Source organism: Hyla sarda, unplaced genomic scaffold (genome assembly GCF_029499605.1).
Source record: "Hyla sarda isolate aHylSar1 unplaced genomic scaffold, aHylSar1.hap1 scaffold_2260, whole genome shotgun sequence".
NCBI lineage: Eukaryota > Metazoa > Chordata > Amphibia > Anura > Hylidae > Hyla > Hyla sarda.
In genome coordinates this window covers 1-19,355 of record NW_026608937.1, presented here as the reverse complement: position 1 = coordinate 19,355, position 19,355 = coordinate 1, and the positions used below count along the sequence as shown (strand labels likewise).

At 46.2% G+C, this 19,355-nt stretch overlaps 9 non-coding genes across 9 annotated transcripts; all 9 read left to right on the top strand.

The window, feature by feature from the left end:
• Positions 1-901: 901 nt before the first annotated feature.
• LOC130321395 (U2 spliceosomal RNA) lies at positions 902-1,092 on the top strand. Its single transcript, XR_008867125.1, has one exon. It is a non-coding gene; the product is annotated as a U2 spliceosomal RNA (small nuclear RNA).
• Positions 1,093-3,177: 2,085 nt separating this feature from the next.
• Positions 3,178-3,368, top strand: LOC130321394 (U2 spliceosomal RNA). Its single transcript, XR_008867124.1, has one exon. It is a non-coding gene; the product is annotated as a U2 spliceosomal RNA (small nuclear RNA).
• A 2,087-nt stretch (positions 3,369-5,455) lies between these two features.
• On the top strand, positions 5,456-5,646 carry LOC130321393 (U2 spliceosomal RNA). Its single transcript, XR_008867123.1, has one exon. It is a non-coding gene; the product is annotated as a U2 spliceosomal RNA (small nuclear RNA).
• A 2,091-nt stretch (positions 5,647-7,737) lies between these two features.
• On the top strand, positions 7,738-7,928 carry LOC130321414 (U2 spliceosomal RNA). Its single transcript, XR_008867142.1, has one exon. It is a non-coding gene; the product is annotated as a U2 spliceosomal RNA (small nuclear RNA).
• A 2,085-nt stretch (positions 7,929-10,013) lies between these two features.
• Positions 10,014-10,204, top strand: LOC130321413 (U2 spliceosomal RNA). Its single transcript, XR_008867141.1, has one exon. It is a non-coding gene; the product is annotated as a U2 spliceosomal RNA (small nuclear RNA).
• Positions 10,205-12,290: 2,086 nt separating this feature from the next.
• Positions 12,291-12,481, top strand: LOC130321411 (U2 spliceosomal RNA). The gene has a single exon (XR_008867139.1). It is a non-coding gene; the product is annotated as a U2 spliceosomal RNA (small nuclear RNA).
• A 2,084-nt stretch (positions 12,482-14,565) lies between these two features.
• LOC130321412 (U2 spliceosomal RNA) lies at positions 14,566-14,756 on the top strand. Its single transcript, XR_008867140.1, has one exon. It is a non-coding gene; the product is annotated as a U2 spliceosomal RNA (small nuclear RNA).
• Positions 14,757-16,843: 2,087 nt separating this feature from the next.
• On the top strand, positions 16,844-17,034 carry LOC130321404 (U2 spliceosomal RNA). Its single transcript, XR_008867133.1, has one exon. It is a non-coding gene; the product is annotated as a U2 spliceosomal RNA (small nuclear RNA).
• A 2,074-nt stretch (positions 17,035-19,108) lies between these two features.
• On the top strand, positions 19,109-19,299 carry LOC130321392 (U2 spliceosomal RNA). Its single transcript, XR_008867122.1, has one exon. It is a non-coding gene; the product is annotated as a U2 spliceosomal RNA (small nuclear RNA).
• Positions 19,300-19,355: the final 56 nt, after the last annotated feature.

The window sequence follows — 19,355 nt, the reverse complement described above, 5'->3', positions numbered from 1 at the left end:
TATATATATATATATATATATATATATATGCGCACACACACACATAGATATAAACGTATTCTCCGTTGAGATATTGCAGCCGCTGCTGTGTCCAGGCCCAGGAGCCTTAGCACTGTGCTGTGATGTCACTCAATACCACTGACATCACTAGGTGTAAACAACATCTCTCCTTTGCTGTGTATGTGACTATGGAGCTGTTTGGTGATGTCGTCTATTACGGCCTTCATAGAAGCAACAGGAGATTGTTGCATCCATCTTGAACCCTCAGAACTACAGTGCTATGATGTCACTCACTTCCACAGGCCTTGCAGAGTGTAAACAACAACAACCCAGCTTTGTTGTGTATGTAACCAAAGGGATTTGTGATGTCACCTAGAACCTTCACAGCAGCGACAGCTTTATGAGGAGCATCAGCACTGCTCTGCCTGAGCAGAACCATCACCGCCATAGGTTGTCAAATAACCCGGATTTAACCCACACAGGTAAGTCCAATGGGGTGCAGGCATGTCCTCTATGCTTACAGCTTCCCGTGGGTGTTGGTTTGATACCGTTTGGGGACAGCCAAGGAGGCATCTGCAGGCAACAAAGGTAGGTGTGTGCTTGTGTGTGTGTTTCCTATGCAGATCCTAAGCCCAGTGTCACATGCAAGTAGGAGGAGTAAGAAGGGTTCCTGGCAAATCCGGGTTATGGATTGCATTTAAAAAGGCCCCGTGGGAGTGCAATGGGCCCCTGTCTTGCTGCTTAGCAATAATGGTATGGGTTTAGGTTCTGCTGTGTGTACTGGTGGTTGACTGCCCCCCAGCCCAGAGTGTGCATGGAAAATTGTCTGGCAGCCTCCCTGACAGCAAGCAGTGATAGTGCCCATGAAGGGGACCTTGTTGGGCCCGCCCCTTTCACGGTTATCGCTTCTCGGCCTTTTGGCTAAGATCAAGTGTAGTATCTGTTCTTATCAGTTTAATATCTGATACGTCCCCTATCTGGGGACCATATATTAAATGGATTTTTGAGAACGGGGGCCGATTTCGAAGCTTGCTTCCGTCGCCCTATGCATTGACCCGATATGGCAGTATCTTCGGGTACAGTGCACCACCCCCTTACAGGGTTAAAAAGAAAGATTCCTACTTTCATTGCTACCTGCTTGCTGGCTAGCCAGCTAGCCAGCCCTGTGGGCCTTGCTGCTGCTGCAGCCAAAAAACAAAAGGTGGTGCTGCTGCTGCTTCTGCTGCTTCTGCTTCTGCTTGTGTCTGGCCCCTGTTGGAGCGTCCAGGCACAGGACTTCTGCTGCTGCTGACTAAATGGCCTCCTTAATTGGATCATTTGAGTAGCCAGCACACCTGTGCAGGTAGGGCATGACATGATAGGCAGCTGCCTTGATAGCGGGTGGGTGCTGAATGTTCCTAATTGACAAAATAAGATTAATGCTTATGAAGAAATATAAAATCTCATCCCTTCCCCAATATCGCGCCACACCCCTACCCCTTAATTCCCTGGTTGAACGTGATGGACATATGTCTTTTTTCGACCGTACTAACTATGTAACTATGTAACATAACATGGGGGGGGGGTCTCCTGGCTGTTCACACAGGTGTGTCATTGCTGTACATTGACCATGCATTGCTTCTGTGGTATTGCAAAGGCAAAGACAAATGCTTCCAGCCATCCATTGCACTAATGGATTGGTCATCAGCTGGCTGTCTATGTCCCGCATCAATATAGACCAAAGTACAGAGGGTTAGGCTATGCTATTGTGCACCTACCTGATGCATCAGAAGGTGCGAGGCCCTTGCTAAATTCTGTGCACAGACTTTGAGATCTATGCTTTAGACTGTATCTAAACCTGCTCCAACATGGACTGACATTCTGGCCTACTTTCAGCCGATGCGACTTGTCTGTCGCTGAACAGTCGCTTTTTATGTATTCAGCACCTATGTATAATGTTGTAAAAATGCTCTAGAAGCTAAAGTCGCAGAAATGTCACACATATTTGGCCTGCAACTTTCTGTGCGACAAATTCAGACAGGAAAAATCAGTATAAATCCTTAGAAAATTATCCCCCAGTGTCTCCATCTGCTGGCGGTATTGAATAAGCATTGCTGCACTGATGGGGTATGCATTAGACGAAAAAAAAGAAGAAAAAGAAGAATAATACGCCCAGAAAAGAGGCGAAAAGGAGAAAAACGTAAAAAAACGTGAAAAAAAAGTAAGAGGAGGAGAAGGGAAAAAAAGGTGGAAATGGGTTTAAAAGTGATTTCGGCGGAGAAATATATATATATATATATATATATATATATATATATATATATATGCGCACACACACACATAGATATAAACGTATTCTCCGTTGAGATATTGCAGCCGCTGCTGTGTCCAGGCCCAGGAGCCTTAGCACTGTGCTGTGATGTCACTCAATACCACTGACATCACTAGGTGTAAACAACATCTCTCCTTTGCTGTGTATGTGACTATGGAGCTGTTTGGTGATGTCGTCTATTACGGCCTTCATAGAAGCAACAGGAGATTGTTGCATTCATCTTGAACCCTCAGAACTACAGTGCTATGATGTCACTCACTTCCACAGGCCTTGCAGAGTGTAAACAACAACAACCCAGCTTTGTTGTGTATGTAACCAAAGGGATTTGTGATGTCACCTAGAACCTTCACAGCAGCGACAGCTTTATGAGGAGCATCAGCACTGCTCTGCCTGAGCAGAACCATCACCGCCATAGGTTGTCAAATAACCCGGATTTAACCCACACAGGTAAGTCCAATGGGGTGCAGGCATGTCCTCTATGCTTACAGCTTCCCGTGGGTGTTGGTTTGATACCGTTTGGGGACAGCCAAGGAGGCATCTGCAGGCAACAAATGTAGGTGTGTGCTTGTGTGTGTGTTTCCTATGCAGATCCTAAGCCCAGTGTCACATGCAAGTAGGAGGAGTAAGAAGGGTTCCTGGCAAATCCGGGTTATGGATTGCATTTAAAAAGGCCCCGTGGGAGTGCAATGGGCCCCTGTCTTGCTGCTTAGCAATAATGGTATGGGTTTAGGTTCTGCTGTGTGTACTGGTGGTTGACTGCCCCCCAGCCCAGAGTGTGCATGGAAAATTGTCTGGCAGCCTCCCTGACAGCAAGCAGTGATAGTGCCCATGAAGGGGACCTTGTTGGGCCCGCCCCTTTCACGGTTATCGCTTCTCGGCCTTTTGGCTAAGATCAAGTGTAGTATCTGTTCTTATCAGTTTAATATCTGATACGTCCCCTATCTGGGGACCATATATTAAATGGATTTTTGAGAACGGGGGCCGATTTCGAAGCTTGCTTCCGTCGCCCTATGCATTGACCCGATATGGCAGTATCTTCGGGTACAGTGCACCACCCCCTTACAGGGTTAAAAAGAAAGATTCCTACTTTCATTGCTACCTGCTTGCTGGCTAGCCAGCTAGCCAGCCCTGTGGGCCTTGCTGCTGCTGCAGCCAAAAAACAAAAGGTGGTGCTGCTGCTGCTTCTGCTGCTTCTGCTTCTGCTTGTGTCTGGCCCCTGTTGGAGCGTCCAGGCACAGGACTTCTGCTGCTGCTGACTAAATGGCCTCCTTAATTGGATCATTTGAGTAGCCAGCACACCTGTGCAGGTAGGGCATGACATGATAGGCAGCTGCCTTGATAGCGGGTGGGTGCTGAATGTTCCTAATTGACAAAATAAGATTAATGCTTATGAAGAAATATAAAATCTCATCCCTTCCCCAATATCGCGCCACACCCCTACCCCTTAATTCCCTGGTTGAACGTGATGGACATATGTCTTTTTTCGACCGTACTAACTATGTAACTATGTAACATAACATGGGGGGGGGGTCTCCTGGCTGTTCACACAGGTGTGTCATTGCTGTACATTGACCATGCATTGCTTCTGTGGTATTGCAAAGGCAAAGACAAATGCTTCCAGCCATCCATTGCACTAATGGATTGGTCATCAGCTGGCTGTCTATGTCCCGCATCAATATAGACCAAAGTACAGAGGGTTAGGCTATGCTATTGTGCACCTACCTGATGCATCAGAAGGTGCGAGGCCCTTGCTAAATTCTGTGCACAGACTTTGAGATCTATGCTTTAGACTGTATCTAAACCTGCTCCAACATGGACTGACATTCTGGCCTACTTTCAGCCGATGCGACTTGTCTGTCGCTGAACAGTCGCTTTTTATGTATTCAGCACCTATGTATAATGTTGTAAAAATGCTCTAGAAGCTAAAGTCGCAGAAATGTCACACATATTTGGCCTGCAACTTTCTGTGCGACAAATTCAGACAGGAAAAATCAGTATAAATCCTTAGAAAATTATCCCCCAGTGTCTCCATCTGCTGGCGGTATTGAATAAGCATTGCTGCACTGATGGGGTATGCATTAGACGAAAAAAAAGAAGAAAAAGAAGAATAATACGCCCAGAAAAGAGGCGAAAAGGAGAAAAACGTAAAAAAACGTGAAAAAAAAGTAAGAGGAGGAGAAGGGAAAAAAAGGTGGAAATGGGTTTAAAAGTGATTTCGGCGGAGAAATATATATATATATATATATATATATATATATATATATATATATATGCGCACACACACACATAGATATAAACGTATTCTCCGTTGAGATATTGCAGCCGCTGCTGTGTCCAGGCCCAGGAGCCTTAGCACTGTGCTGTGATGTCACTCAATACCACTGACATCACTAGGTGTAAACAACATCTCTCCTTTGCTGTGTATGTGACTATGGAGCTGTTTGGTGATGTCGTCTATTACGGCCTTCATAGAAGCAACAGGAGATTGTTGCATCCATCTTGAACCCTCAGAACTACAGTGCTATGATGTCACTCACTTCCACAGGCCTTGCAGAGTGTAAACAACAACAACCCAGCTTTGTTGTGTATGTAACCAAAGGGATTTGTGATGTCACCTAGAACCTTCACAGCAGCGACAGCTTTATGAGGAGCATCAGCACTGCTCTGCCTGAGCAGAACCATCACCGCCATAGGTTGTCAAATAACCCGGATTTAACCCACACAGGTAAGTCCAATGGGGTGCAGGCATGTCCTCTATGCTTACAGCTTCCCGTGGGTGTTGGTTTGATACCGTTTGGGGACAGCCAAGGAGGCATCTGCAGGCAACAAAGGTAGGTGTGTGCTTGTGTGTGTGTTTCCTATGCAGATCCTAAGCCCAGTGTCACATGCAAGTAGGAGGAGTAAGAAGGGTTCCTGGCAAATCCGGGTTATGGATTGCATTTAAAAAGGCCCCGTGGGAGTGCAATGGGCCCCTGTCTTGCTGCTTAGCAATAATGGTATGGGTTTAGGTTCTGCTGTGTGTACTGGTGGTTGACTGCCCCCCAGCCCAGAGTGTGCATGGAAAATTGTCTGGCAGCCTCCCTGACAGCAAGCAGTGATAGTGCCCATGAAGGGGACCTTGTTGGGCCCGCCCCTTTCACGGTTATCGCTTCTCGGCCTTTTGGCTAAGATCAAGTGTAGTATCTGTTCTTATCAGTTTAATATCTGATACGTCCCCTATCTGGGGACCATATATTAAATGGATTTTTGAGAACGGGGGCCGATTTCGAAGCTTGCTTCCGTCGCCCTATGCATTGACCCGATATGGCAGTATCTTCGGGTACAGTGCACCACCCCCTTACAGGGTTAAAAAGAAAGATTCCTACTTTCATTGCTACCTGCTTGCTGGCTAGCCAGCTAGCCAGCCCTGTGGGCCTTGCTGCTGCTGCAGCCAAAAAACAAAAGGTGGTGCTGCTGCTGCTTCTGCTGCTTCTGCTTCTGCTTGTGTCTGGCCCCTGTTGGAGCGTCCAGGCACAGGACTTCTGCTGCTGCTGACTAAATGGCCTCCTTAATTGGATCATTTGAGTAGCCAGCACACCTGTGCAGGTAGGGCATGACATGATAGGCAGCTGCCTTGATAGCGGGTGGGTGCTGAATGTTCCTAATTGACAAAATAAGATTAATGCTTATGAAGAAATATAAAATCTCATCCCTTCCCCAATATCGCGCCACACCCCTACCCCTTAATTCCCTGGTTGAACGTGATGGACATATGTCTTTTTTCGACCGTACTAACTATGTAACTATGTAACATAACATGGGGGGGGGGTCTCCTGGCTGTTCACACAGGTGTGTCATTGCTGTACATTGACCATGCATTGCTTCTGTGGTATTGCAAAGGCAAAGACAAATGCTTCCAGCCATCCATTGCACTAATGGATTGGTCATCAGCTGGCTGTCTATGTCCCGCATCAATATAGACCAAAGTACAGAGGGTTAGGCTATGCTATTGTGCACCTACCTGATGCATCAGAAGGTGCGAGGCCCTTGCTAAATTCTGTGCACAGACTTTGAGATCTATGCTTTAGACTGTATCTAAACCTGCTCCAACATGGACTGACATTCTGGCCTACTTTCAGCCGATGCGACTTGTCTGTCGCTGAACAGTCGCTTTTTATGTATTCAGCACCTATGTATAATGTTGTAAAAATGCTCTAGAAGCTAAAGTCGCAGAAATGTCACACATATTTGGCCTGCAACTTTCTGTGCGACAAATTCAGACAGGAAAAATCAGTATAAATCCTTAGAAAATTATCCCCCAGTGTCTCCATCTGCTGGCGGTATTGAATAAGCATTGCTGCACTGATGGGGTATGCATTAGACGAAAAAAAAGAAGAAAAAGAAGAATAATACGCCCAGAAAAGAGGCGAAAAGGAGAAAAACGTAAAAAAACGTGAAAAAAAAGTAAGAGGAGGAGAAGGGAAAAAAAGGTGGAAATGGGTTTAAAAGTGATTTCGGCGGAGAAATATATATATATATATATATATATATATATATATATATATATATATATATGCGCACACACACACATAGATATAAACGTATTCTCCGTTGAGATATTGCAGCCGCTGCTGTGTCCAGGCCCAGGAGCCTTAGCACTGTGCTGTGATGTCACTCAATACCACTGACATCACTAGGTGTAAACAACATCTCTCCTTTGCTGTGTATGTGACTATGGAGCTGTTTGGTGATGTCGTCTATTACGGCCTTCATAGAAGCAACAGGAGATTGTTGCATTCATCTTGAACCCTCAGAACTACAGTGCTATGATGTCACTCACTTCCACAGGCCTTGCAGAGTGTAAACAACAACAACCCAGCTTTGTTGTGTATGTAACCAAAGGGATTTGTGATGTCACCTAGAACCTTCACAGCAGCGACAGCTTTATGAGGAGCATCAGCACTGCTCTGCCTGAGCAGAACCATCACCGCCATAGGTTGTCAAATAACCCGGATTTAACCCACACAGGTAAGTCCAATGGGGTGCAGGCATGTCCTCTATGCTTACAGCTTCCCGTGGGTGTTGGTTTGATACCGTTTGGGGACAGCCAAGGAGGCATCTGCAGGCAACAAATGTAGGTGTGTGCTTGTGTGTGTGTTTCCTATGCAGATCCTAAGCCCAGTGTCACATGCAAGTAGGAGGAGTAAGAAGGGTTCCTGGCAAATCCGGGTTATGGATTGCATTTAAAAAGGCCCCGTGGGAGTGCAATGGGCCCCTGTCTTGCTGCTTAGCAATAATGGTATGGGTTTAGGTTCTGCTGTGTGTACTGGTGGTTGACTGCCCCCCAGCCCAGAGTGTGCATGGAAAATTGTCTGGCAGCCTCCCTGACAGCAAGCAGTGATAGTGCCCATGAAGGGGACCTTGTTGGGCCCGCCCCTTTCACGGTTATCGCTTCTCGGCCTTTTGGCTAAGATCAAGTGTAGTATCTGTTCTTATCAGTTTAATATCTGATACGTCCCCTATCTGGGGACCATATATTAAATGGATTTTTGAGAACGGGGGCCGATTTCGAAGCTTGCTTCCGTCGCCCTATGCATTGACCCGATATGGCAGTATCTTCGGGTACAGTGCACCACCCCCTTACAGGGTTAAAAAGAAAGATTCCTACTTTCATTGCTACCTGCTTGCTGGCTAGCCAGCTAGCCAGCCCTGTGGGCCTTGCTGCTGCTGCAGCCAAAAAACAAAAGGTGGTGCTGCTGCTGCTTCTGCTGCTTCTGCTTCTGCTTGTGTCTGGCCCCTGTTGGAGCGTCCAGGCACAGGACTTCTGCTGCTGCTGACTAAATGGCCTCCTTAATTGGATCATTTGAGTAGCCAGCACACCTGTGCAGGTAGGGCATGACATGATAGGCAGCTGCCTTGATAGCGGGTGGGTGCTGAATGTTCCTAATTGACAAAATAAGATTAATGCTTATGAAGAAATATAAAATCTCATCCCTTCCCCAATATCGCGCCACACCCCTACCCCTTAATTCCCTGGTTGAACGTGATGGACATATGTCTTTTTTCGACCGTACTAACTATGTAACTATGTAACATAACATGGGGGGGGGGTCTCCTGGCTGTTCACACAGGTGTGTCATTGCTGTACATTGACCATGCATTGCTTCTGTGGTATTGCAAAGGCAAAGACAAATGCTTCCAGCCATCCATTGCACTAATGGATTGGTCATCAGCTGGCTGTCTATGTCCCGCATCAATATAGACCAAAGTACAGAGGGTTAGGCTATGCTATTGTGCACCTACCTGATGCATCAGAAGGTGCGAGGCCCTTGCTAAATTCTGTGCACAGACTTTGAGATCTATGCTTTAGACTGTATCTAAACCTGCTCCAACATGGACTGACATTCTGGCCTACTTTCAGCCGATGCGACTTGTCTGTCGCTGAACAGTCGCTTTTTATGTATTCAGCACCTATGTATAATGTTGTAAAAATGCTCTAGAAGCTAAAGTCGCAGAAATGTCACACATATTTGGCCTGCAACTTTCTGTGCGACAAATTCAGACAGGAAAAATCAGTATAAATCCTTAGAAAATTATCCCCCAGTGTCTCCATCTGCTGGCGGTATTGAATAAGCATTGCTGCACTGATGGGGTATGCATTAGACGAAAAAAAAGAAGAAAAAGAAGAATAATACGCCCAGAAAAGAGGCGAAAAGGAGAAAAACGTAAAAAAACGTGAAAAAAAAGTAAGAGGAGGAGAAGGGAAAAAAAGGTGGAAATGGGTTTAAAAGTGATTTCGGCGGAGAAATATATATATATATATATATATATATATATATATATATATATATGCGCACACACACACATAGATATAAACGTATTCTCCGTTGAGATATTGCAGCCGCTGCTGTGTCCAGGCCCAGGAGCCTTAGCACTGTGCTGTGATGTCACTCAATACCACTGACATCACTAGGTGTAAACAACATCTCTCCTTTGCTGTGTATGTGACTATGGAGCTGTTTGGTGATGTCGTCTATTACGGCCTTCATAGAAGCAACAGGAGATTGTTGCATCCATCTTGAACCCTCAGAACTACAGTGCTATGATGTCACTCACTTCCACAGGCCTTGCAGAGTGTAAACAACAACAACCCAGCTTTGTTGTGTATGTAACCAAAGGGATTTGTGATGTCACCTAGAACCTTCACAGCAGCGACAGCTTTATGAGGAGCATCAGCACTGCTCTGCCTGAGCAGAACCATCACCGCCATAGGTTGTCAAATAACCCGGATTTAACCCACACAGGTAAGTCCAATGGGGTGCAGGCATGTCCTCTATGCTTACAGCTTCCCGTGGGTGTTGGTTTGATACCGTTTGGGGACAGCCAAGGAGGCATCTGCAGGCAACAAAGGTAGGTGTGTGCTTGTGTGTGTGTTTCCTATGCAGATCCTAAGCCCAGTGTCACATGCAAGTAGGAGGAGTAAGAAGGGTTCCTGGCAAATCCGGGTTATGGATTGCATTTAAAAAGGCCCCGTGGGAGTGCAATGGGCCCCTGTCTTGCTGCTTAGCAATAATGGTATGGGTTTAGGTTCTGCTGTGTGTACTGGTGGTTGACTGCCCCCCAGCCCAGAGTGTGCATGGAAAATTGTCTGGCAGCCTCCCTGACAGCAAGCAGTGATAGTGCCCATGAAGGGGACCTTGTTGGGCCCGCCCCTTTCACGGTTATCGCTTCTCGGCCTTTTGGCTAAGATCAAGTGTAGTATCTGTTCTTATCAGTTTAATATCTGATACGTCCCCTATCTGGGGACCATATATTAAATGGATTTTTGAGAACGGGGGCCGATTTCGAAGCTTGCTTCCGTCGCCCTATGCATTGACCCGATATGGCAGTATCTTCGGGTACAGTGCACCACCCCCTTACAGGGTTAAAAAGAAAGATTCCTACTTTCATTGCTACCTGCTTGCTGGCTAGCCAGCTAGCCAGCCCTGTGGGCCTTGCTGCTGCTGCAGCCAAAAAACAAAAGGTGGTGCTGCTGCTGCTTCTGCTGCTTCTGCTTCTGCTTGTGTCTGGCCCCTGTTGGAGCGTCCAGGCACAGGACTTCTGCTGCTGCTGACTAAATGGCCTCCTTAATTGGATCATTTGAGTAGCCAGCACACCTGTGCAGGTAGGGCATGACATGATAGGCAGCTGCCTTGATAGCGGGTGGGTGCTGAATGTTCCTAATTGACAAAATAAGATTAATGCTTATGAAGAAATATAAAATCTCATCCCTTCCCCAATATCGCGCCACACCCCTACCCCTTAATTCCCTGGTTGAACGTGATGGACATATGTCTTTTTTCGACCGTACTAACTATGTAACTATGTAACATAACATGGGGGGGGGGGTCTCCTGGCTGTTCACACAGGTGTGTCATTGCTGTACATTGACCATGCATTGCTTCTGTGGTATTGCAAAGGCAAAGACAAATGCTTCCAGCCATCCATTGCACTAATGGATTGGTCATCAGCTGGCTGTCTATGTCCCGCATCAATATAGACCAAAGTACAGAGGGTTAGGCTATGCTATTGTGCACCTACCTGATGCATCAGAAGGTGCGAGGCCCTTGCTAAATTCTGTGCACAGACTTTGAGATCTATGCTTTAGACTGTATCTAAACCTGCTCCAACATGGACTGACATTCTGGCCTACTTTCAGCCGATGCGACTTGTCTGTCGCTGAACAGTCGCTTTTTATGTATTCAGCACCTATGTATAATGTTGTAAAAATGCTCTAGAAGCTAAAGTCGCAGAAATGTCACACATATTTGGCCTGCAACTTTCTGTGCGACAAATTCAGACAGGAAAAATCAGTATAAATCCTTAGAAAATTATCCCCCAGTGTCTCCATCTGCTGGCGGTATTGAATAAGCATTGCTGCACTGATGGGGTATGCATTAGACGAAAAAAAAGAAGAAAAAGAAGAATAATACGCCCAGAAAAGAGGCGAAAAGGAGAAAAACGTAAAAAAACGTGAAAAAAAAGTAAGAGGAGGAGAAGGGAAAAAAAGGTGGAAATGGGTTTAAAAGTGATTTCGGCGGAGAAATATATATATATATATATATATATATATATATATATATATATATGCGCACACACACACATAGATATAAACGTATTCTCCGTTGAGATATTGCAGCCGCTGCTGTGTCCAGGCCCAGGAGCCTTAGCACTGTGCTGTGATGTCACTCAATACCACTGACATCACTAGGTGTAAACAACATCTCTCCTTTGCTGTGTATGTGACTATGGAGCTGTTTGGTGATGTCGTCTATTACGGCCTTCATAGAAGCAACAGGAGATTGTTGCATCCATCTTGAACCCTCAGAACTACAGTGCTATGATGTCACTCACTTCCACAGGCCTTGCAGAGTGTAAACAACAACAACCCAGCTTTGTTGTGTATGTAACCAAAGGGATTTGTGATGTCACCTAGAACCTTCACAGCAGCGACAGCTTTATGAGGAGCATCAGCACTGCTCTGCCTGAGCAGAACCATCACCGCCATAGGTTGTCAAATAACCCGGATTTAACCCACACAGGTAAGTCCAATGGGGTGCAGGCATGTCCTCTATGCTTACAGCTTCCCGTGGGTGTTGGTTTGATACCGTTTGGGGACAGCCAAGGAGGCATCTGCAGGCAACAAAGGTAGGTGTGTGCTTGTGTGTGTGTTTCCTATGCAGATCCTAAGCCCAGTGTCACATGCAAGTAGGAGGAGTAAGAAGGGTTCCTGGCAAATCCGGGTTATGGATTGCATTTAAAAAGGCCCCGTGGGAGTGCAATGGGCCCCTGTCTTGCTGCTTAGCAATAATGGTATGGGTTTAGGTTCTGCTGTGTGTACTGGTGGTTGACTGCCCCCCAGCCCAGAGTGTGCATGGAAAATTGTCTGGCAGCCTCCCTGACAGCAAGCAGTGATAGTGCCCATGAAGGGGACCTTGTTGGGCCCGCCCCTTTCACGGTTATCGCTTCTCGGCCTTTTGGCTAAGATCAAGTGTAGTATCTGTTCTTATCAGTTTAATATCTGTTACGTCCCCTATCTGGGGACCATATATTAAATGGATTTTTGAGAACGGGGGCCGATTTCGAAGCTTGCTTCCGTCGCCCTATGCATTGACCCGATATGGCAGTATCTTCGGGTACAGTGCACCACCCCCTTACAGGGTTAAAAAGAAAGATTCCTACTTTCATTGCTACCTGCTTGCTGGCTAGCCAGCTAGCCAGCCCTGTGGGCCTTGCTGCTGCTGCAGCCAAAAAACAAAAGGTGGTGCTGCTGCTGCTTCTGCTGCTTCTGCTTGTGTCTGGCCCCTGTTGGAGCGTCCAGGCACAGGACTTCTGCTGCTGCTGACTAAATGGCCTCCTTAATTGGATCATTTGAGTAGCCAGCACACCTGTGCAGGTAGGGCATGACATGATAGGCAGCTGCCTTGATAGCGGGTGGGTGCTGAATGTTCCTAATTGACAAAATAAGATTAATGCTTATGAAGAAATATAAAATCTCATCCCTTCCCCAATATCGCGCCACACCCCTACCCCTTAATTCCCTGGTTGAACGTGATGGACATATGTCTTTTTTCGACCGTACTAACTATGTAACTATGTAACATAACATGGGGGGGGGGGTCTCCTGGCTGTTCACACAGGTGTGTCATTGCTGTACATTGACCATGCATTGCTTCTGTGGTATTGCAAAGGCAAAGACAAATGCTTCCAGCCATCCATTGCACTAATGGATTGGTCATCAGCTGGCTGTCTATGTCCCGCATCAATATAGACCAAAGTACAGAGGGTTAGGCTATGCTATTGTGCACCTACCTGATGCATCAGAAGGTGCGAGGCCCTTGCTAAATTCTGTGCACAGACTTTGAGATCTATGCTTTAGACTGTATCTAAACCTGCTCCAACATGGACTGACATTCTGGCCTACTTTCAGCCGATGCGACTTGTCTGTCGCTGAACAGTCGCTTTTTATGTATTCAGCACCTATGTATAATGTTGTAAAAATGCTCTAGAAGCTAAAGTCGCAGAAATGTCACACATATTTGGCCTGCAACTTTCTGTGCGACAAATTCAGACAGGAAAAATCAGTATAAATCCTTAGAAAATTATCCCCCAGTGTCTCCATCTGCTGGCGGTATTGAATAAGCATTGCTGCACTGATGGGGTATGCATTAGACGAAAAAAAAGAAGAAAAAGAAGAATAATACGCCCAGAAAAGAGGCGAAAAGGAGAAAAACGTAAAAAAACGTGAAAAAAAAGTAAGAGGAGGAGAAGGGAAAAAAAGGTGGAAATGGGTTTAAAAGTGATTTCGGCGGAGAAATATATATATATATATATATATATATATATATATATATATATATATATGCGCACACACACACATAGATATAAACGTATTCTCCGTTGAGATATTGCAGCCGCTGCTGTGTCCAGGCCCAGGAGCCTTAGCACTGTGCTGTGATGTCACTCAATACCACTGACATCACTAGGTGTAAACAACATCTCTCCTTTGCTGTGTATGTGACTATGGAGCTGTTTGGTGATGTCGTCTATTACGGCCTTCATAGAAGCAACAGGAGATTGTTGCATCCATCTTGAACCCTCAGAACTACAGTGCTATGATGTCACTCACTTCCACAGGCCTTGCAGAGTGTAAACAACAACAACCCAGCTTTGTTGTGTATGTAACCAAAGGGATTTGTGATGTCACCTAGAACCTTCACAGCAGCGACAGCTTTATGAGGAGCATCAGCACTGCTCTGCCTGAGCAGAACCATCACCGCCATAGGTTGTCAAATAACCCGGATTTAACCCACACAGGTAAGTCCAATGGGGTGCAGGCATGTCCTCTATGCTTACAGCTTCCCGTGGGTGTTGGTTTGATACCGTTTGGGGACAGCCAAGGAGGCATCTGCAGGCAACAAAGGTAGGTGTGTGCTTGTGTGTGTGTTTCCTATGCAGATCCTAAGCCCAGTGTCACATGCAAGTAGGAGGAGTAAGAAGGGTTCCTGGCAAATCCGGGTTATGGATTGCATTTAAAAAGGCCCCGTGGGAGTGCAATGGGCCCCTGTCTTGCTGCTTAGCAATAATGGTATGGGTTTAGGTTCTGCTGTGTGTACTGGTGGTTGACTGCCCCCCAGCCCAGAGTGTGCATGGAAAATTGTCTGGCAGCCTCCCTGACAGCAAGCAGTGATAGTGCCCATGAAGGGGACCTTGTTGGGCCCGCCCCTTTCACGGTTATCGCTTCTCGGCCTTTTGGCTAAGATCAAGTGTAGTATCTGTTCTTATCAGTTTAATATCTGATACGTCCCCTATCTGGGGACCATATATTAAATGGATTTTTGAGAACGGGGGCCGATTTCGAAGCTTGCTTCCGTCGCCCTATGCATTGACCCGATATGGCAGTATCTTCGGGTACAGTGCACCACCCCCTTACAGGGTTAAAAAGAAAGATTCCTACTTTCATTGCTACCTGCTTGCTGGCTAGCCAGCTAGCCAGCCCTGTGGGCCTTGCTGCTGCTGCAGCCAAAAAACAAAAGGTGGTGCTGCTGCTGCTTCTGCTGCTTCTGCTTCTGCTTGTGTCTGGCCCCTGTTGGAGCGTCCAGGCACAGGACTTCTGCTGCTGCTGACTAAATGGCCTCCTTAATTGGATCATTTGAGTAACCAGCACACCTGTGCAGGTAGGGCATGACATGATAGGCAGCTGCCTTGATAGCGGGTGGGTGCTGAATGTTCCTAATTGACAAAATAAGATTAATGCTTATGAAGAAATATAAAATCTCATCCCTTCCCCAATATCGCGCCACACCCCTACCCCTTAATTCCCTGGTTGAACGTGATGGACATATGTCTTTTTTCGACCGTACTAACTATGTAACTATGTAACATAACATGGGGGGGGGGTCTCCTGGCTGTTCACACAGGTGTGTCATTGCTGTACATTGACCATGCATTGCTTCTGTGGTATTGCAAAGGCAAAGACAAATGCTTCCAGCCATCCATTGCACTAATGGATTGGTCATCAGCTGGCTGTCTATGTCCCGCATCAATATAGACCAAAGTACAGAGGGTTAGGCTATGCTATTGTGCACCTACCTGATGCATCAGAAGGTGCGAGGCCCTTGCTAAATTCTGTGCACAGACTTTGAGATCTATGCTTTAGACTGTATCTAAACCTGCTCCAACATGGACTGACATTCTGGCCTACTTTCAGCCGATGCGACTTGTCTGTCGCTGAACAGTCGCTTTTTATGTATTCAGCACCTATGTATAATGTTGTAAAAATGCTCTAGAAGCTAAAGTCGCAGAAATGTCACACATATTTGGCCTGCAACTTTCTGTGCGACAAATTCAGACAGGAAAAATCAGTATAAATCCTTAGAAAATTATCCCCCAGTGTCTCCATCTGCTGGCGGTATTGAATAAGCATTGCTGCACTGATGGGGTATGCATTAGACGAAAAAAAAGAAGAAAAAGAAGAATAATACGCCCAGAAAAGAGGCGAAAAGGAGAAAAACGTAAAAAAACGTGAAAAAAAAGTAAGAGGAGGAGAAGGGAAAAAAAGGTGGAAATGGCTTTAAAAGTGATTTCGGCGGAGAAATATATATATATATATATATATATATATATATATATATATATATATGCGCACACACACACATAGATATAAACGTATTCTCCGTTGAGATATTGCAGCCGCTGCTGTGTCCAGGCCCAGGAGCCTTAGCACTGTGCTGTGATGTCACTCAATACCACTGACATCACTAGGTGTAAACAACATCTCTCCTTTGCTGTGTATGTGACTATGGAGCTGTTTGGTGATGTCGTCTATTACGGCCTTCATAGAAGCAACAGGAGATTGTTGCATCCATCTTGAACCCTCAGAACTACAGTGCTATGATGTCACTCACTTCCACAGGCCTTGCAGAGTGTAAACAACAACAACCCAGCTTTGTTGTGTATGTAACCAAAGGGATTTGTGATGTCACCTAGAACCTTCACAGCAGCGACAGCTTTATGAGGAGCATCAGCACTGCTCTGCCTGAGCAGAACCATCACCGCCATAGGTTGTCAAATAACCCGGATTTAACCCACACAGGTAAGTCCAATGGGGTGCAGGCATGTCCTCTATGCTTACAGCTTCCCGTGGGTGTTGGTTTGATACCGTTTGGGGACAGCCAAGGAGGCATCTGCAGGCAACAAAGGTAGGTGTGTGCTTGTGTGTGTGTTTCCTATGCAGATCCTAAGCCCAGTGTCACATGCAAGTAGGAGGAGTAAGAAGGGTTCCTGGCAAATCCGGGTTATGGATTGCATTTAAAAAGGCCCCGTGGGAGTGCAATGGGCCCCTGTCTTGCTGCTTAGCAATAATGGTATGGGTTTAGGTTCTGCTGTGTGTACTGGTGGTTGACTGCCCCCCAGCCCAGAGTGTGCATGGAAAATTGTCTGGCAGCCTCCCTGACAGCAAGCAGTGATAGTGCCCATGAAGGGGACCTTGTTGGGCCCGCCCCTTTCACGGTTATCGCTTCTCGGCCTTTTGGCTAAGATCAAGTGTAGTATCTGTTCTTATCAGTTTAATATCTGATACGTCCCCTATCTGGGGACCATATATTAAATGGATTTTTGAGAACGGGGGCCGATTTCGAAGCTTGCTTCCGTCGCCCTATGCATTGACCCGATATGGCAGTATCTTCGGGTACAGTGCACCACCCCCTTACAGGGTTAAAAAGAAAGATTCCTACTTTCATTGCTACCTGCTTGCTGGCTAGCCAGCTAGCCAGCCCTGTGGGCCTTGCTGCTGCTGCAGCCAAAAAACAAAAGGTGGTGCTGCTGCTGCTTCTGCTTCTGCTTGTGTCTGGCCCCTGTTGGAGCGTCCAGGCACAGGACTTCTGCTGCTGCTGACTAAATGGCCTCCTTAATTGGATCATTTGAGTAGCCAGCACACCTGTGCAGGTAGGGCATGACATGATAGGCAGCTGCCTTGATAGCGGGTGGGTGCTGAATGTTCCTAATTGACAAAATAAGATTAATGCTTATGAAGAAATATAAAATCTCATCCCTTCCCCAATATCGCGCCACACCCCTACCCCTTAATTCCCTGGTTGAACGTGATGGACATATGTCTTTTTTCGACCGTACTAACTATGTAACTATGTAACATAACATGGGGGGGGGGTCTCCTGGCTGTTCACACAGGTGTGTCATTGCTGTACATTGACCATGCATTGCTTCTGTGGTATTGCAAAGGCAAAGACAAATGCTTCCAGCCATCCATTGCACTAATGGATTGGTCATCAGCTGGCTGTCTATGTCCCGCATCAATATAGACCAAAGTACAGAGGGTTAGGCTATGCTATTGTGCACCTACCTGATGCATCAGAAGGTGCGAGGCCCTTGCTAAATTCTGTGCACAGACTTTGAGATCTATGCTTTAGACTGTATCTAAACCTGCTCCAACATGGACTGACATTCTGGCCTACTTTCAGCCGATGCGACTTGTCTGTCGCTGAACAGTCGCTTTTTATGTATTCAGCACCTATGTATAATGTTGTAAAAATGCTCTAGAAGCTAAAGTCGCAGAAATGTCACACATATTTGGCCTGCAACTTTCTGTGCGACAAATTCAGACAGGAAAAATCAGTATAAATCCTTAGAAAATTATCCCCCAGTGTCTCCATCTGCTGGCGGTATTGAATAAGCATTGCTGCACTGATGGGGTATGCATTAGACGAAAAAAAAGAAGAAAAAGAAGAATAATACGCCCAGAAAAGAGGCGAAAAGGAGAAAAACGTAAAAAAACGTGAAAAAAAAGTAAGAGGAAGAGAAGGGAAAAAAAGGTGGAAATGGGTTTAAAAGTGATTTCGGCGGAGAAATATATATATATATATATATATATATATATATATATATATATGCGCACACACACACATAGATATAAACGTATTCTCCGTTGAGATATTGCAGCCGCTGCTGTGTCCAGGCCCAGGAGCCTTAGCACTGTGCTGTGATGTCACTCAATACCACTGACATCACTAGGTGTAAACAACATCTCTCCTTTGCTGTGTATGTGACTATGGAGCTGTTTGGTGATGTCGTCTATTACGGCCTTCATAGAAGCAACAGGAGATTGTTGCATCCATCTTGAACCCTCAGAACTACAGTGCTATGATGTCACTCACTTCCACAGGCCTTGCAGAGTGTAAACAACAACAACCCAGCTTTGTTGTGTATGTAACCAAAGGGATTTGTGATGTCACCTAGAACCTTCACAGCAGCGACAGCTTTATGAGGAGCATCAGCACTGCTCTGCCTGAGCAGAACCATCACCGCCATAGGTTGTCAAATAACCCGGATTTAACCCACACAGGTAAGTCCAATGGGGTGCAGGCATGTCCTCTATGCTTACAGCTTCCCGTGGGTGTTGGTTTGATACCGTTTGGGGACAGCCAAGGAGGCATCTGCAGGCAACAAAGGTAGGTGTGTGCTTGTGTGTGTGTTTCCTATGCAGATCCTAAGCCCAGTGTCACATGCAAGTAGGAGGAGTAAGAAGGGTTCCTGGCAAATCCGGGTTATGGATTGCATTTAAAAAGGCCCCGTGGGAGTGCAATGGGCCCCTGTCTTGCTGCTTAGCAATAATGGTATGGGTTTAGGTTCTGCTGTGTGTACTGGTGGTTGACTGCCCCCCAGCCCAGAGTGTGCATGGAAAATTGTCTGGCAGCCTCCCTGACAGCAAGCAGTGATAGTGCCCATGAAGGGGACCTTGTTGGGCCCGCCCCTTTCACGGTTATCGCTTCTCGGCCTTTTGGCTAAGATCAAGTGTAGTATCTGTTCTTATCAGTTTAATATCTGATACGTCCCCTATCTGGGGACCATATATTAAATGGATTTTTGAGAACGGGGGCCGATTTCGAAGCTTGCTTCCGTCGCCCTATGCATTGACCCGATATGGCAGTATCTTCGGGTACAGTGCACCACCCCCTTACAGGGTTAAAAAGAAAGATTCCTACTTTCATTGCTACCTGCTTGCTGGCTA